The following is a 20,250-nucleotide window of genomic DNA, read 5'->3' as shown; positions in this document are numbered from 1 at the left end:
CTTACGTTATTAAACATGTCATGTGAAAAAATAGAAGTAAAGAACGGTCAAAGGGCAAAAATATAAGAGTTAGGGAATACACCAATTAATTATTAAGAGTTGGCTACATTTAATGAGAATACAATACCTCAAAAATGATAGTTAGCGGAATTAACAACAATAAATTAATTGTTTGTACATATGTTTTTTAGATGCAATTACTAGTAACCTGGGGCGAATCTATGTGTAAAGGAGGGATGCCACCGTACCAGTGAACTTGTTGAAACTTCGTATGTTTTATATATATATATATATATATATATATATTATTCTTATATATAAACCAACAAGGGTAGGACTAACACAATGACAAGTTATACGAAAAGCATTCTAAATAGTACTCTAAAATTGCTACTTTCTCCCCTTCACAAAAACATGTGGCAACACCATCGTTCTTCAGGGAAACACCTGTCAGCACAATTGTTAAGCACGTGTGCTTTTCCATTCCCATTCCATCACAATATCATTCAAACCCTTTCTCCACAAGCTCTTCTCTCAACTCTCAAGACTCTGCATCCCAGCCTCTTGCAGCTCCATGTATGTGAAACTGGTGGTTTTTTCCCTTCTTTTTCGATCTCTTTTTCTTCTTTTTTCCTGTTGTTACTTTCATTGTGATTATGTTGTTATTGTGATTAGATTTTCTTTTTTTGGTAAGTTGTTCTCCTTTCTTCCTTTTTTCTTCCACTAATTTGAAGGTATATACATAAAAATAAGAAATAAATAGATGCAATAAATTGGTTTGATATAAGAGAATAACAAAGACATATTTTGTATCTGAAAAATATAGATGCAGTACATTTTAAATTTGAATGTATAATATTTGCATGTGGATATTTGGGATCTTTTAACCAAGTTCTCAGCTTCTGCTGAGTTTTCATTCAATTCTGTGTTCAAAGTTCTGAGTGTGCTTTGGTTTTATAGCTTCCATATTGCTCAAATTAAATTCTTCTTTTCTCCTTCTTTATTTCTCAGTTTGAGTTGCATGTCAATACTTTCCTTTTGTCTCTACTGTATAGAGAGTGTTTTATTGGGAAAACGCGACAAACACAAAATATATATGGTCACAGTAATGGCAATAAAATGGTAAAATAATGACACTAAAAAATTTACGTTGATACCCTTCATAAATAAGGGAAAAATCATGGGTCAAGAGAAGCAATTGATATTACTATAGTAAGGAATTTACACTGTGTAGTCACGAATACAATACTCAAGTGACTACCATACACTCAAAAGGAACAACACTCTTTTGGTTTCCAGCTTATTAAAATATGACTCACATTCTATTTTTCTTCAAAGACTATTTTTTCTTGTTTAGTCTGTGAAATACCTCACTTTGCTCTCAAAATACATTTTATGTCTGACTTGGTGTATTCTACAAATGAGCAAGAATGCTCTATGTATAAAAGGAGAAAATTATACCTATGTCACTAATGACATAGATAAATACAACAAAGTCAAAAAAGAGTTGCAAGTCTTATCAATTTGACAACTATCAAATCTTTATTTTTAACTTTTATCACAATTGAATAGCAAAAGTTGACCAAAAAATGGGATGGACTCAACATGTTTGATGGTATGCCTACATTAACTTTTCCACCTTCAATAGAAATTTCTAATCAAAATTTATGTTTATTGCGTTTTGATCTTTTCTGTTTGTCCTTTCTTTTTTCTTATTTGTTGGTGAAATCTTTCACAACTTATTGTCTCTCTTCTGTTGTTAATCACTTTTTTGTGGGTGATACTTTTTGCAATCCAGCTCCGTATTGGTATGCAAGTTACAATTATGTTGCATGTATTGATTTAAAATTTCTCTTCACTGTTGATCTGTCACCTTTTTTGTGCTCTCTGCTCTCCTTTTCCTCCTTTTGGGATGTCGTGCTTTTCAATTTCAAGTAAATACATTATGCTTTTTCCCAAAAAAATGCTTAATACACTTTGCGTAGTCATTTCACTCTAACTTAGTCTATGACCAGATGCCCCTTTTCCCTTCCTGTAGTAAATAATCAGGTATAATTGTGTTGTATGCATACATTGCTATTATCATCGAGATCTTAGACATTGACAAAAGGATTTGGTGTATGTTTAGAATATGTATACGACACTTTATTTTTAATTGCATAAGAAGTAAATATTGGAAGAACTTAGACATTAACAAAAGAATGTGCGTCTTAGTTTAATTAGATGTCACAAATTGAAGAGAACTTTAATTAGTGTGGCTCTCTAACTCTTCCTACCCATATTATTGTCAAGATATCTTGGGTGGACACATGGTACTAAGATTTAATATCGATCGAATAACGATTAAAACTCTTTATTGGACTTGTAGAGTCCAAATTGTGGACATGAGTCGAGAGCGAGAAAGTTTGGAGAAGAAAATCAGATTTCATATTTTGATTTTGGAAGATACAGAGGTACTTTTCCTATGTAATATCATCTTATTTTCCTCACATAATTATATTACTGGCCTACAGCTCAGAGAGCTCTGTATGGTGATGATATTGGCAGTTATGCAAACAAGCTTACACTCTTTAAGATATATCTAATTTCAGTCGCAAGAGTAAAAATTTCATCAACTTCAATCAAAAGAATAAAAGGTAGATTTTATTGGATACTTGACAGAGAAATTATAGTTGAACATGTCAAACTAACCGACAAGCTTGCGAAACCACTGTTGTCGTCGATCAAGCTATCTATCACAATTTTTTAGTGTATTTCTCATATCACTTCTGATTATGTTGTAGTAATTGGTGCACTGCCCCTACAACCTATTAGTTGCCTAATATTGAAATTTTATACGTGTATTTCCTTATTTCGCATTAGCTTTTTCTCATCAGATATTTTAGATTTTACAAATGTCTACTTTTGTTTACGGCACCAACTTCTACGTATTGACCATTCATCTGAGAAAGTCATCCTGGATAAGCTCTAGCGTCACTAAAAAATTATGAAAGTTCTTTCATACACAAAGTAGAAACAGGTTTTCAGCGTAGCATTAATGCGTGGAACACTAAAAAATTTATGTCGCTCAACATAGGAAAGGTGGAGATGAAGCCATCAGTTATTGAATCTAGTTCAAGTGTCGGGCTTTTAGTTGAATCACTGATGCCAATAAAAAAAGCCGTAAAATGTGAGTCGTTTAGTGATCCTTCAATTTTTTCCAATGCAAATGATTCCCCAATAGATTTATGTATCTTACAAGTAGACATGTATCTATCTCGGAAAACAAGCATTATTATGCAGTTGCTCGGAATAAGTTTTGTTCCCTCATTTTTTTTCTTATAGATTTGTAGTTATTGACCATTTTCAATCTGCCTCAAATGACATCCTCTTATTCACGCGTTAATTAGGAAAAGATTAATTAACAATCTTTTAATTCCCTTTTGTCTTCTGGTAGATAAGTAAGCAATGTCTCATTCTCGATTGGATTAATTTCCTATGTATTTCTCCAGTAAAACTCACTAGAAATTTCATTCTTACGGTTGTCATTTTCTATCATTTAGATGAAAATATGATTTTATTTTTTCCCATCAATATATGCATAACTTTTTTTTTTTGAATTTTGTTGATCTTTGTTGTAGGTTCATTCTCCCATTTTACTATGCTCTCAAGTTCTTTTTCATCTATATTAGATTGAAATTTGTGAATTAAATTTGTAATCAACAGCATTGTAGTATTCTTATTGAGATTGTTGTGAATGGACAATCTTTCTTGGTGCTCGAGATCAACATCGAATTAAGTGGCTACATTTAAAATTTAGGTTGATAAATAGCAAACTGTGAGAGAAAAATAGGTTTATGTGAATTATGTTGCAATTTTCCAAATTTTGTTATCCCCTAACTCCACTTTTGCCCTTACAGTCCTGTGTTGTTAGAATCTGTGCATTCACTATCAGACAACGGACCAGGTCCCTTGACACACAAATAAGGATATAAGAGAAAGTAAATGCAGTTTAACAACATATGAGTTTTACGTGGAAACCTCCTTGCTCAAGGGAGTAAAACCACGACTTGTCTCACAGGATTTTCACAGCCGTTTCACTAATCTTCACAAACAAAAAAAGTTTTTAATCTCACCAACAAGCAATAACTCTATTGCTTGATGAGCCTAAGTAGATGTTATTCTAACCACTAAGCTATCACTCTAGACAACTTAGAATTTTCTAAGCAACACAACAGTTACCCACTAAATTAGTTCAACTAACTAACTTATAATTTCAAATCAAACCACACTAATTTCTTTATACATTTTGGATCAGTTTAAAATGTAAGACCGAAAGAATATATTCTAAAACAACTACACAATATAGGCTTGAGTTTAGGTTGTTCTTGAATGATTTTTCTCCTTGATTTTCTTAAGCCTTGGCAAGAGTTCTTGAATGTGCTTTTCAAGTTGCAAAAACTAAAGAGCAATGTATTAAAGATGACATTGTATAGACAAGTCACATTCCTTAAACCTCTGTCATTGGTTGGAAAGGTCTGAAGTTTCTGACGCTGTTGGGAACAGTGCACCAACTTTCTGTACCTTCAAAGTTGAGAACTGGATACCTTCACAAGGTCCCTTAGTTTGTTACATCATCAAAACTACAAATAACATTTTCCCCCTTTTTGATGATGAAAAACAATACTCCAGGCTCCACTCCAGTTTTAGGACAAATTCCCCATTAATTACTTATCCACCCTCCTAGCATAAACTCAAAACCAAAAGAAAACACAATATACACTACACTAGTTGTATTCCTCCTCACTGTATTCCCCCTCACAAACATGTCTAGTCACAACAACCAGTTAAAATTCTACCTTTTGGCATCATAAAAAAGAGATACGATAAACCAACAGTATCAATAATAATATTAGAGAAGATCAAAGCCTTTTGGAAATCAAACATAAAAGAAAACATTTGACAAGAGATATCATCTAGAACACCAGGGGAATAATATAAATAGCATTCCAAAATTAACATTTAATACATTAACAGCAAACTGAAATACAAGGACGAAAAGATAAGCCACACAATGAAGACAAGGGAAGATCATGGGACGGACTATTAAGAGGGAGGCTGATGGGAAAGAGACTCAATGATGAGAGTGAGTTTAGCACTAGCATCATCATTATCCTTGGCCCTCAGTTCTGCATTTTCCCTATCCAGGGCTTGAACCACAGCAGTACCAGGTCCCTCTATCTGCGCAGTGAGTAGCTCAGCCTTAAGAATAGCAATTTCAACTCCTTGCCACTCAACCTCATAGTTAGTTCTTCAACTTCATGCTTGAGTTGGTCATGGTCTTCAATGAGTGAGCCATTTTACTCTTGGGATTTCCTTTCCCTTCAATGCACTCACATTCAACCAAGGTAGTCTTTAAAAAGGATTATTTCACTATACCGACCTTGCCCACACCCAGCGGAATGTGAAAGTATTTGAATACTTCAGTGAGAAAGTATCCATATCGCTTACTATGTATCCCTTTCCACTCAATCACAGTCTTGTATATGTGTTCAAGCATGAGTCCCGAAAGATTCATAGGTTTGAACTTGCACAACAATTCCATCACATACAAACCAGCAGAAGTTGCTGAGGTCCTCTTTTCAGTTCGAGGGAGGAGAGTTTTGTTGACAAATTTTAAAACTAACTGATACTCACTTTTCATCACTTTCTTAAACAGCCCTGCACATTTTGTAGTAGGAAGCTTCGAACACATCTTTTCAGTTCGAGGGAGGAGAGTTTTGTTGACAAATTTTAAAACTAACTGATACTCACTTTTCATCACTTTCTTAAACAGCCCTGCACATTTTGTAGTAGGAAGCTTCGAACACATCTTTTCAGTTCGAGGGAGGAGAGTTTTGTTGACAAATTTTAAAACTAACTGATACTCACTTTTCATCACTTTCTTAAACAGCCCTGCACATTTTGTAGTAGGAAGCTTCGAACACAGTGTCACAAATTCAACAGAACACGTTTTCCCTACCAAAGACCTGGTACCATCTCGAGGTACCCTAAGAATATTTAAAAACAGAGTCTCGTCAAGGTGAAAAGCAATGTCATTTACTCCGGTATTGACACTTCCATCTTACTGATTGAATGTCATAGTAAAATTCTCGCATTTCCTTTTCATGAAGAATGGGAGATTTCTGGTTGAAAAGATGCATCTAAGACTGAATCTCAACCATGTCATGAAGTGAGTCCATTCCAGGAAGCTTAATTATCCCCATGTCAAAACCCTGCCCGCAAGTATAGACTGCTTCCTCAGATTGTCAACAGTCTCTTGTTTGTTGACCTGCTCTTCAATTTTCCCTTGTGTACCAGGTCCCTGTGACCTTTTCCTTTTTTTCCTGTATCCCTTTTCTATATCTTCGGTAGACACATCTATCACACCAGACTCGGGCAGTTTAAAATTGGACACTTTGAAAGTTCTAGCACTCCTGTTTTCTGTTGTAGACTTAGAACTGGCTTTCAGAGCATCAACCATCATCTTTTTGGCGTCAGATCTAGTAATAGGTCTCCTTATAGACACTTCTCCCACCACTTTATCTTTTTTCTTTTTAGATGCACTTACATCTCTCCGTTCAACCTTCCAATTTATAGATTGTTCATTACCTGCTGAGTCAGAGGAATCAGAGGATGGACATCTCTTAAAATCTGTAGTTCTATCGAAGATAGGTTGGGTCTCTCTGATATCTCTATTATGAAAAGATACATTTCCTCAATCCTGACTTCCTATCGCATAATAGAAAGACTCTCAATCACCAATTCTTTACTTGCAGCAAGAATGTTTGACTCAGAGGTTTTGTTCCTTGGCAAATCTCCTTCAAAAAGAGAATCTGAAAGCATTTCATGATGAGGACCAGGTCCAGTAGGACCATTTGAACTGTTCGGATCTATAGAGTGAAAAGAGTTTTCGAGATTATCTAAAGGGAGAACTTGTTGGAAGATTAGATCTTGACCTTGTGGATGAGGGAGAGTAGAAAGCAATTGGTTAAATATCACTAAGTGTTGTAAGCATTTGCTTAGAAGCAGAAGAAGGTTCAGAAATTTTGTCAAGAAGAAGAAGAGAGTAGCAGAATCATTGAATGAAAAATGTAGAGTAAAGCAAATTTACCGCTCCCCCTCCTTTTTTCGACAGAGTGAAGGAATATTGCAATAAGATGAAGGATTAAAAGAGAGAAATAAAGGGGGTTTAAAAAGAAATGAAATGGTGCCAGGTCCCTATTAATTTGATGCGTCGCTTGGAAAGTAAGTGATGGTACTAACGGTCAGAATAACCGATGATTGACACGTGGCTTGATCAACGGTCACTTTATCTCAGTTTGAAATTAATGTACGAATGCTAACCTCGACTAGGACCAGGTCCCATAATGCAATTTTATCATCATTCCTCAACTGTTCTAGGCATGTATTTGCTTTGCTAGTCCTTTATGAATGTATACCTGCAATAGGTAAAATAGTGATCTAGCTTAAATAAAATATTATTGACACAGAGGATACCTGCACTACAAGTTTTGCCATCAAAGAAATTCAACGATTGAATGACTGGAATCAGTTTGAAGTCATAATGACCAACTTCAACCTATTACTCTGAACTTGATCTTTGCTAAGAGCCTTGGTGAAGATATCTTCAATTGGTTCCTCCGTTGGACAATATGTAAGCATAATGTTTCCTTTTTCAACATTGTCTCTCAAAAAATAATGTCTAACATCAATGTGCTTGGTTCTCTTGTGGTGAACAGGATTCTTTCCCATACTGACTGCACTAGTATTGTCACACATAAGAGGTATGGCCTTGATGATTACCCCAAAATCCTCTAAGTGTTGTTTGATCCATAACAATTGTGAACAACATATAACAGTTGCTACATATTCAGCTTCAGCTGTTGAAAGAGCTACTGAATTTTTTTTCTTAATTCCCCATGAGATAAGTGAAGATATAAGGAAATGCGACATCCCTGTAGTGCTTTCCTGCCAACTTGATAATTAGCAAAATCAACATCTGCAAAACCAACAAGATCAAAAGTGTCACCTGCTGGGTAGAAAAGAACCAGGTCCCCTGTCTTCTTTAAATATCTTAGAATCCGTTTTGCAACCTTCAAATGTGAATCACAAGGACATGACACACATTCCAACACTATATACGATATCAGGTCTACTAGCAGTCAGATACAATAAGGATCCAATGATCCCCTATAGATGGTTTGATTCACAAGTGAATCAGATTCATCAGCTATAAGCTTGTAGTTTGTTCCAATAAGAGTATCAATAGGTTTAGAATCAAACATATTGAATTTCTTCAACAGCTCCTTAATGTACTTCTCCTGACTGATTGAGATTCCATTTGATGATTGTTTATTTGTAGCCCCAGAAAGAAGGTAAATTCATCCATCATGCTCATCTCAAACTTCTTTCCCATTAATGATGAAAATTCTTCACACAAATGCTCCGATGTAGCTCGAAAGATAATGTCATCCACATATGCTTGTATAATAAGCAAATCCTGTTTTGCTTTGAATAAGAACAAGGTATTGTCTATTTTCCCTATTTTGAACCCATTTTTCGACAGGAACTTCGACAATATTTCATACAAAGCTTTGGGAGCTTGTTTTAAACGATACAGAGCCTTATTCAATTTGAACACATGATCTGGTAACTCAGCATCCTCAAACCCAGGAGGTTGTTTAACAAACACCTCCTCTTTTAAGTCTCCATTTAGGAAAGCACTCTTGACATCCATTTGATATAGCTTGAATCTGATGAATGCTGCAAAGGCTATGAGAACTCTGATAGCCTCCATCCTTGAAACAGGAGCAAAGGTTTCATAATATTCTATACCTTCTACTGATTGTATCCTTGAACAACTAATCTAGATTTTTTTCTAGTAATCACACCATTTCCATCAAGCTTGTTTCTGAAAACCCATCTGGTTCCTACAACAGTTCTGTCAACAGGTCGAGGAACCAGGTACCACACCTTACTTATTTCAAACTGATGGAGTTCTTCTTGCATTGAATTAATCCAATCTGCATCACCTAATGCCTCTTTCACATTCTTAGGCCCAATTGATGATATAAACGCTTTGAATGCAACTAGATTTCTTGTTTTTGATCTAGAGTGAGTTTCAGAGTTCAGAGGTGAGATGAGATTATCAAGTGGATGTGATGAACTGTGTTTCCGTCCTGGTCTCAAGGTCAACTAGTTTAGCTGATTAGTATGCTCTTCTTCTTAGAGGAATTCTTCATTTTCTGGAGAGTTTGAGATATTCTGATTTGAGTTCAGAATGGTACCAGGTTCCTCTTCATATTTTTCATCTTCATCAGCCTTTTCAGATGAGCTTTGATTAGCATTGTCAATCTCCAATTGGTATTTACATTAGCTTTACTTCCTTCAATTTTCTGAGGATTAAACAACTCAATTAACTCATCTTCATCATTTGATGCATCACCTTTCAGGTTTCCATCTTCATCAAACACAACATGAATACTTTATTCAATACATTGAGTTCTCTTGTTGAAAACTCTATATGTTTTACTTGATGAAGAATATCCTACAAACACTCCATCACTTCTACGATCAAACTTTCCTAGATCATCCATTCCATTGTTCAAAACAAAACATTTGCATCCAAATGCCTAAGGTAGCTCAACATAGGTTTTCTGTTGTTGAGTAATTCATAGGGGGTCTTATTCAGTGAAGACCTTATCAAACATCTGTTAGTAACATGACATGTTGTGTTGATTGCTTCAGCCCAAAAACATTGAGGAAGATTTGACTCAATAATCATGGTCCTTGCAATATTTTCCAAGGTTCTGTTTTTCCTTTCGACTTCTCCATTATTTTGGGGAGTTCTTAGAGCAGAAAAATTGGGACTAGTGCCATTTTTCATACAGAATTGATCAATTTTTTAGTTTTCAAACTCAGTTCCATGATCAGACCTAATTCCAGCAATCACTTGATTCAACTTTGTTTGAATCATTTTGAAAAACACTACCAACTCTTCCAGTGTTTCTGCTTTTGATCTTAAGAACCTTGTCCATGTGTACCTTAAGTAGTCATCAACTATCACCAGATTGTATTTCTTTCCACTTCTACTTTGAACCTTCAAAGGTCCACATAAATCCATATGTAGCAGCTCTAATATTATCGAGGAGGTTACTTGATTCTTTGACTTGAAGGATGATCTGATTTCTTTGCCTTTTGACACAGGCTTCACAAATTTTACTTTCACAAAATTTCAACTTTGGCAGACCTACGACCAGGTTCTTAGAAATCAGTTTATTCAATAAAAATGAGGTTACATGCCCTAGTCTTCGATGCCACAGATCAGCATTTTCATTTTGAGCACTAAGACATGTCAGATCATGTCCATGAGATGTTTATAAGTTAGCCACATACATGTTTTTACTTCTATAAGCAGTAAGAATCACTTTCTTTGTAGTTAGATTAACTACAGTGCACTTCTCAGATGTAAATTTCACTTCATGTCTCTTGTCACAAATTTCAGACACACTCAAAAGACTATCCTTCAACCCACTGACATGACACACGTTGTCAATGGATTCCCCAAGCGATTTTCCCACTTTACCAACACCTAAAATATACCTCTTCTTTCCATCACCACAAGAGACACCTCCTCCCTGAAGTGCCTTGAGTGAGAGGAAATTTTTGATATCACCAGTCATATGTTTAGAGCATCCACTGTCCATGTACCAACATTGAATGCTGCTCCTCTCACTCACCTGCAGCAAGAATCACTTGTTAGGTATGGGAATCCATTTCAATTTGAGTTCCCAAAAAGCAGACAAAGGAGTGATCAAAGTGTTTCTAGCCTAATGAGGTAGTTTCAGATTCTTTTTGACAAAGGATTTTTGAGCTGGATCAAGTCCTTTCTTTGAAAATCTTTTGGTTGACAATTGTTTTGTGGGACAATGCCTCTCTTTTGAAACCCTTTGCTTTTCTGTGTACTTTGAAAGTCTCACATGTGACTTTCTCCAGGCAGTACACTCTTCTTTTAAATGCCCATTTTTACCATAATGAAGGCACATCAAATTATCAGACACAAATACATATTTGTTGTGAGGATTGAAAGAAGGAGTAATATTCAAACTTTCTAAACCCTTCTTGTTGAAATTACTTTGATTTGTTACGTTTGAAAACGGCTTAGAATACTTTGTACACTTAAGAGATTTTCCAATTTCATCTTTAAGTTTGACAATATCCTTTTCTAAGTAGTTTCTTCTTTCCAAAGCCAAACCAAGATTAGTCTTAGAGGTTTTCAGTTTTTCTTCAAGATCAACTTGTAAACAATTAGACTTTCCTTTTTGCTTTTTAGCTTTCTCATTTATCAGATGCAACTGTTTTTATGTTTTATTTTGTCAGATTCCAGAACAGCCATTTTATCTTCAATTTTCAGCATTTTCTAATCCATTTTATCTCTATTTTCATTTATGCTTTCAAGCTCAGCATCATAATATCTCTTTCAGAAGTTAACTCAATAACTGAATCAATCCTAACATTTGCTAATGTTCTCAATTTTTTAAGAGAATAGGTATTCAGATCATGTTTCATATCAAGAAGAGTTACTTTATCCTCATCATCTTCATTTTTTGAATGAGCCATGAAAGCAAACATCTCATTGAATATGGTTTCCTCTTCATGAACCACCACCATTGACACATCATTTGGTTCATCAAGATCTCTAAGTCACTTAAAGAGTCTCCCCATGCAGAAGAGCTTTCTTGAACACATAGTCAGCAACAACTTTCCGATCATTCTTATTGAGTACTAGGTCCCTTCGATTTTCTTTATCACCTCTTGATTTTTGATATTCTTTGTTTCAGCTTTGAGTAATGGACACTCTCTTATAAAGTGTCCAGCTTTTTCACTCTTGTAACAAGTATCATTTTGAGTGGCAGTTCGAGGAACATTTGCTCCCTTTCTAAAACCTCTATTTTTCCTCACAATCTTATGAAATCTCTTGATGAGGTAAGCCATATCATCTTCATCACTGGAGTCCTCTTCAGATCTGTATTTCAGTATCAAGGACTTATCTTTCTTGACTTTCTTATTTGACTGATCATGACTTCGGTTCATCTCATCAGTCTTTAGATTTCCAATGAGAGCATCCATTGTTAACAGGTCCTTTGCTTCAGTAATAGCATCAACCTTACTTTCTCAAGACTTGGGAATGATTCGAAGAACTTTACTGACTTGCTTACTTATACTGATAGGTTCTCCAAGACTTCTCAACTCATTTGTGATGGATGACAGTTTAGTGAACATTTCATGAATAGTTTCACCTTCTCTCATTTAGAAATTTTCATACTGAGATTTAAGCATATCAATCTTTGACTCTTTTACTTGTTCAGATCCTTATGGACTACTTTTAAGCAATCCCATATCTCTTTTGCAGATTCACAAGCTGAGACAAGATTGTACTCATCAGATCCTATACCACAGACAAGAAGTTTCTTGCTTTTTACCCCTTTTCAATCTTCTTCCTATCATCTTCATCATATTTTTGCCTTGTCTTTGGAACAAGCCGAGTGTTTTCACCATCTTTCTCTTCAATAATAGGGATGAATGGTCCATCTAAAACATGTCCCATAGTTCATTGCCTTCATCCATAAGGAAGTCGTGCATTCTCACTTTCCACCAACTATAAAAGTGGCCATTGAAATGAGGGGGTCTAGTTGAAGACTGACCCTCTTCCAGATTAAGTGGAGCATCCATTCTAGAACGGGAATCACTCTCTTGGTGACCAGATAGAGAATACTGACTCTGATACCACTTGTTAGAATCTGTGCGTCCACTATCAGTCAATGGACCAGGTCCCTTAACACATAAATAAAGATATAACAGAAATTAAATGCAGTTTAACAACAGAGGAGTTTTACGTGGAAACCCCCTTTCTCAAGGGAGTAAAACCACGACCTGTCTCACAGGATTTTCACAACCGTTTCACTAATCTTCACAAGAAAAAGAAAACCGGTTACACAAATGTGAGAAAAAGTTTTTAATCTCACCAATAAGCAATAACTCTATTGCTTGATGAGCCTAAGTAGATGTTATTCTACCCACTAAGCTATCACTCTAGACAACTTAGAATTTTCTAAGCAACACAACAGTTACCCACTAAATTAGTTCAACTAACTAACTTAGAATTTCAAATCAAACCACACTAATTACTTTATAGATTTAGGATCAGTTTACAATGTAAGACCGAATGAATATATTCTCAAACAACTACACAATATACGTCTGAGTTTAGGTTGTTCTTGAATGATTCTTCTCCTTGATTTTCTTACCTTTGCAAGAGTTCTTGAATGTGTTTTTTCAAGTTGCAAAACTAAAGAGCAATGTATGTAAAGATGACATTGTATAGACAAGTCACATTCCTTAAACCCCTGCCATTGGTTGGAAAGGTCTGACGTTTCTGACGCAGTTGGAAACTGTGCACCAACTTTCTGTACCTTCTCCATCTGGCAGTCAATGAACTATTCAAGTTGAGAACCGGGTATCTTCACAAGGTCCCTGAGTTTGTTACATCATCAAAACTACAAATAACATGTCTGTTTGAATACTGTATAATTGCAGAAAGTATCTTCCTCATTTTGATGTTGCTGGAAAAGAAAAGTCTTTATGGATTCTCAATATCTACAACTTCTCTTGGTATGAAGGACCAATTATTAGGAACTAGGAAGGTGGGAGTAACAAAGATGATATGCAGGTTTTCCATGTTTTTTGTCACCTCAACGCTCCAAATTCAAAATGAAGTGGATATGTCACTTTCAGTTAAGTTTGTTGAATCAAACTTTTGTTTAAGTAAATATTCACTATTATGAAACTAACTTCACTATGTGTACATGTATAAATACATATACTCTTGGAAGAATTTTTCTCGTTCCGTATATTAATTCTGAATGACATTGTCCTGATTCACAAGTACAAGAACAGAAGTCAGAAAGTGATTTTGTGATGACTAATGAGGCATTAGAGAGGGAAAAGGCGTGGTATATGGGGGTGATGATTCAACTTTGCGAACGGGGTGATCTTTAGTTATTTCATACTGGATGTGGTATTGATTCGTTTGATGTGGAAGCTATTGAAGTTCTCAATGCTCAGAAAACTGATTTTGGGATGTATTGATGTTTGACTATATTTCATGTTTCTGTATGAGTTCTCCTTCATTGTTGTGTGTTTGTAATAAATAAATTCCCTTTCTCGGTTGATTTTATTTGTCGCTATAAGGAAGATGAAGTTTGACATCAATAAAGCGAGAGACTTTCTTCTAAAATGCTACATCACATTTTTCATGCTTTTGGTTCTGTGGAAGGTGAAAGGGCCAGGGACAGAACTCCGGACACATAACTCCAGGGGGAGCACTCTCTGGGGACATAACAATATTCTGTCACCGCGAGCTTAGGACATTGGTTTGTGGCAGTCGTAAGGTATTATAGCTCCTAATAATTTCTCTCACCCATTGGCCTTACATCATTTTAATTACCAATTATTTTCATGACAACAAATAGAAACGAAAAAATATGAACAGTAGTAGTAGAATGAATTATCATGTAGGGAGTTGGAAAAATCCTTATATGATTTGTGAACTCTTTTAGTGTTTGTTTTGTTTACTAAAGAAATTAAGATGAGAAGCTGAAATCAGTTTTCTATTACTGTATCAATTCTTAAATGGAGAAAGTGAATCACTTCAATGTGAGCAATAACATAGAATAAGTGTGGTATCAGTTGCTAGAATAAGTGTGGTATCAGTTGCTAAATTAACCTTTGGCTTGGTTTATCTACTCAATTGCGGAGAAAAGGTGGCAGAACTTATTTCATAACAACATTTTTAATACACTGCACTTTCAGGACAAGTTTGCGCGCAGGACACTTTGATCTTCGAGCCTTGTATGATAGTGAAGGTTAGTGAGATTCGGGCTGCCAAGGGTCCCACATTCTGGTGAGTTGAAGATTGCTTTTGAAAATTTATACATTTCATTCGAGATTCTTCTCATGCATTTGTGCATATTCAATGAAAGTTGTAATTGCTAAATTCGTTGAAAAGATTCACGGTTAAAGGCAGAACCGAAATTCTTACTCTTATGCCTCATGGTTGGTGAGGAAATAGAAATCATGAGAAACGGTGAAATTAGATTGTTTATCTGTTAATCTATATACGTCAATTTTCTTCGTTCTTTTTTTTTCCTTTCAAATATGACTTGTATTCAATTTGGTGAAGGTACATCAATATTTTGGCAGTAGTCATTTTCGCTTCTAAGCATGTTCAGAAAATTTATGCATCAAGCTAAGTTTGATCATTTTTTGCTACATTAAATCTAATTAAATTGGATATGTATTTTGAATTTTTATCCTAGATAAGCCTGCAAGTCGTTTATTCTATTCCCTTTTTTGTCGCTGTTCTTGTAGATTCTCATATACAATGTCGATTATATGAAGACCATAATACTATCAGATACCCATTCGTAGACGAGCCTTTTAGAATATTATAAATAAATATAACATATATAAAAGCTTTTTTTGCTTCACCAACTATTTAATCTACATGAAAAGTACTGGTGTACTAACAATTTTTTTCTCATCGACATTTCTTTTGGTTAAAATTGATGTTATTTTCATGTCAATATTGGGCTCGTGCTTTATCCCTTCTTTTATGCATATATATATATATATACACATATATATATGTATATATACATATATATATATATATATATATATATATATATGTATATATATATACAAGTAACAAGTATGTTTATGGTGCCAACGGTATTCGGTTAAGTTTTTGGCATCCTTGCCTATCTTAGAATTGCATATTTTTATGTTAAATTTTAGGATAATTGTATGAAATAACAAATTATTAATTCAAATTAAAAATTATAGTAATAGTCTATTTCTTTTTAGTTAAAAGTAAAAATCTCATTTTTTGTCATCTGATTCTGTATACAATTAGTCATTTTCGGCATACAAACTCATCCAGTGTACAAATGTATAGAATGTGTTTGTGTTTGTATAAAGTGAGAAAAAAGTGTATACACTGTATTACATATTTTTTCATCGTATATACTTATAATTATACAAATAGAGATCTTCCTTTTCCCTGTTCTCTTTTGTTTTCTCTCTTTCTCGTTCTATACAAATTGCAATGTATAATTTGTGTTGTATAAAGAGAAAGAGAGATTTGCTTATAATTTTCACATATACACTTATACAAATAACACATCCATATACAAATTACGACAAATGATTTTTATACAAATTATCCAATTGTATAAATAAATTTATACAAAATTGAACAATTGTTTGTATGTAAATTGGATGTATCTAGCGAATTATACAAATCAAAAGCGCAATAGTAAACATAGATTTGTTATGGTGGACAATGCAAACTATAACTATAGCATACAAATATAATGTTTATATTGTTATATATGAAAGTTTCTCTAAATTTTATGCTGCATTTTCCATTTCTTTTGCCAAAAAAAGGTTGAGCAAAGATTCAAACCCACTAAGCATTATTATTGGGTCATCTGATATCAACTAGAATCAAGTTGTAAAGTAATAAACTTTATATGTTTTGGTGGTGGGTTGTCCATGTGGACCGATCCAACACGACCTAATTCTGTTCGGTCCAATTCATTTTTGTCCTATCCGATTTAATTAATTAATTAATTAATTAATTAAATGGATAATTTTTTTTAAAGGATACGAGGAATAGAAAGGCAAAAACAGTTAACAAATAGAAAGAAAAGTTCGTTACATAAATCAATCTACACAATAAAGAGACTCTTAGTTTGTGAACAAGAACAGTCTTGATTTTCTTGTGATTCAAAAAGAGAACTGGAGTAATTTATTTCGACAACAAAATCAATAATGAATATTTCACTGCACGTTATCAAGTACGCATATTGTTATTATTTTGTCTTTAAAATTTCTTCACTGGTATCAGAACAATTATCAGTTGATCCCATTATTTGGATGTTGATATTTTAACTCATTGTGTTGTTGAAAAGAAATCTTCTATAACTACTTTTTATTGAAAATCAGTGAATTTTTTGTTTGGAAGAAGTTAGGGTTTTCTTTTTTATATATTTCTTATGTGGATTAATTATGTTTTAAATAAGATTCTCATATTGTATATAGGATTCATTATCCTACAAACAAAGAAATTTTGTCATATTTTTTTAAAAACTGCTTTTGTTTGTAGTGATGTGTAAATTGATTGTACAATATTCTAGGTTGCAACTTATGCTATATAGAATGATCTGCTTGTTCGTAGCTTTTCGAAAATATATTACATCAAAAAATGGAATTTAAATCAAGTAATATATGAATTTTTGTACGTTGGTTGTTTTTGACTTTTTTTTTCAAAAAACCTGCTTCTATTGTTTGCGATTAGAAAATTAGTGTACTTTTTTTTAGCTTGAAACATAATTTTTCATGATCTACTCGTTTATGGCTTTCTGAAAATATATTATAATAGAAAAATATATTTAAACGAGTGAGATATGCAATTTTGAAATTGGTCAGGGGAAAAACAAAAAACATTTTTAAATTACCTTTTTAGAAGCGTTTCGTGTCCTTTAGGATTACACTTTTTTGGAAACTGAATATTTGTCCTTTTTGGAATATTTTTAGATAATATATGTGTTTATATATTATGTTTTTCAAATACAGGTCTTGTTGATTTGTTTAATTTTTATATTCCTTAAACAGTTGTTTTTTTGTCTCATACAAATGAAAGTGTCATATATGAATGGTTCAACCATTATTATTGTTTCCTTCTTCCCATTTCAGACATGGTTGAACAAGAACAAACTCGAATTATTTCAACTGGAGTTCTCACAGTCGAGTAAAAGGACAATATAGAAGAGCACAGAGCCATAGGACATGTTTTTGAGAGAGAGAAATCATACGGATTGGTAACATGAGGGCGACACAAAATTTGTTAAGGAATCAAAGAGTCATTCGAAAGAAAAGAGATAAAGATCTGAAAGAGATTATCTATTTGAAGATGAATCCTCTTGTGTATTTATTAGACTTCCTCATATCCTTTAACATGAAATTTGATGAGGTTAATGAAAGTGTTATTCAAGTTGAGGAGTGGCTTGCACACGGCGTCTTGTATCATTCTTTACCAGAGTACTCAAAGCTAGAACTAATCAAAACCTATTTCGAAAGGGGATAATGAATCACTATGGAAGTATGTGGTCAATATATGAGTTAAGTGGGTAAAATTTCAAAACATAAACCTATTTTCGTATTGAATTTTGTTGTTTATTTTTTATAAATATGTGACGCACATTTTAATTATGCTTTATATATGAATATTTGAGTTTTATCCTTTTTTTTTATGGATTAGTAGATTGTTAATCTATTGCGCATTATCATATAATATTTGATTATCGGACATGTAAATCTTTGTGATTATGCTCTAAAATATATAAGTATATATACATAATAAAATTAGTATCGAATTTTGGTTAAATATATAGTTTGTAAATGATGATTGGATACCTACACGTCTTTTCGATTTTACATTATGTATGAAATCTTTTTGAGAATTGATTTGCTTGTACGTCGCATGCAAAATTTATTTAAAGTATTCTTGCCTAATGAACTTGCAAATATAGTCATGACATCAAAATGCTATTATTGTTGACTTAAACAAAGGTGAACTTAACATTGAGAATTACGAAATCTGAAATCATATGATATGGTATGTATCGAAGAGAAAAATACTCTGCAAGTGGTAAATCATGTTTTCAATCAACCAGAAGAGGATAACTCTACACAACATAGAAGAAATCTTGAAGCTTACAGAGTTTTTAGAAAAAAAAGAAAGTTGATTCCACTATACATGAAATAATAGTTAGTTATGTGATTGATGACCTCATACATGATAAGATGAATTTCTTATTGTTTATGCAATGTGAGCACATCCGCAAGGAACATATGAGGGTACTTCTGTAACCCGCCTCCAATAGACGATTATCAAATTTGACGCTTATAAGAAGTGTCATGATCATAATGTCAAATAACACCTTAGGGTGATGTCAACCATGATAGCACAACTCAAGAGTGTTGTCCATGTTCTTTTAGATAAGCAACAAGTCCAGGTAGTGATTTGGTCTCTTTTCAATAATTGAAAACATTTGAAGGTTAACTTGATCCATAATGGTAGTACCAAAACTTTTTTAGATGTTGCTTGCCATGTGGAACTTGAATATGAGCGACTTGGTGCTGCCAAAGCTACTTTTAATGCATTTGTGGCAGAGTCAAGTGGTACAAAATCTTCAGGCTTTAAGCGTAAGAAGAATTGGAAAAGAAATGGGAAAGAAAAAGAGATTGGAGAAGGACCCTCTAAGAAAAAAAAGAAGCCAAAGTTCAATAAGGAAGGTTTTTTCAAGAAGATAGACAAGAGTAAAATGAAAAAGTGTAACAATTTTCAAGTATTGGGGTATTTTGCTCGTGAATGTACCGAGCCCAAAAAAGTAACATTTCTTAACGCATATCTAAGTTCTATATATGTTTCTAGCACTTCCTTATTGACTTAAACTTATCGTATGTGGATTGTAAACTCATAATCCACCGACCACGTGAGTTGAGATCGAGAAACGTTTGTGGAGTTTCATCAAGTTTCATCTAAATTAAGGTGGATCTACGTGGGAAATAATGCAAAACTGAAAGTCAATGAAATAGACACTTGCAAAGTGGACTTGTGTGATGGTCGTTCCTTCATGTTGCAAGAAGTCTTGTATGCACAAGAAATTTTATGAAACATAGTGTTTGTGTCTATTCTTGTAGATGTTGGTTTTGATTTATTTCTTTGTCGTAATAGTGTTAGAATAACATTCAATAATGATTTATATGGCCCAATGGTTTCACAACCCTTATGTGGGCCCACACATACCTCGACAATCAAACCCTCACTAAATATTTATGTAGTCAATCAATTGAATTATTATGATTGCTCGGGATATCACATGTCAATTATCACTTTTAACAACTTGTTTATAGTTAATTTACCAGTAAATCATATTTCCTCTATCACCTCTTAGTTGTCATGATTTCATAATTTAGAGTTAAATAATAAGAATTTTGACTTATATTTTAGAATTTATTTTTCATCATATTTATATGTAATAAAATTGCAACATGTTGTACTTTTTGTATAGTTTTATAATACCTAAATTTTTTAGTTTA

At 33.7% G+C, this 20,250-nt stretch overlaps 1 long non-coding RNA gene across 5 annotated transcripts; it reads left to right on the top strand.

The window, feature by feature from the left end:
- Positions 1-103: 103 nt before the first annotated feature.
- LOC104644877 (uncharacterized) lies at positions 104-18,383 on the top strand. 5 transcript variants are annotated; one of them, XR_002026276.3, is made up of 5 exons: positions 104-576; positions 2,369-2,453; positions 7,512-7,675; positions 7,761-14,471; positions 14,893-15,930. It is a non-coding gene; the product is annotated as an uncharacterized lncRNA (long non-coding RNA). The 5 variants fall into 5 exon arrangements; XR_011213074.1 differs by adding an exon at positions 17,842-18,383 and having other exon boundaries at positions 106-576; positions 7,512-14,471; positions 14,893-14,983; XR_011213072.1 differs by having other exon boundaries at positions 7,512-14,471.
- Positions 18,384-20,250: the final 1,867 nt, after the last annotated feature.

The sequence above is a fragment of the Solanum lycopersicum genome, chromosome 12 (assembly GCF_036512215.1).
Source record: "Solanum lycopersicum chromosome 12, SLM_r2.1".
Taxonomy (NCBI): domain Eukaryota; kingdom Viridiplantae; phylum Streptophyta; class Magnoliopsida; order Solanales; family Solanaceae; genus Solanum; species Solanum lycopersicum.
This window is presented reverse-complemented; position numbering and strand designations above follow the sequence as displayed.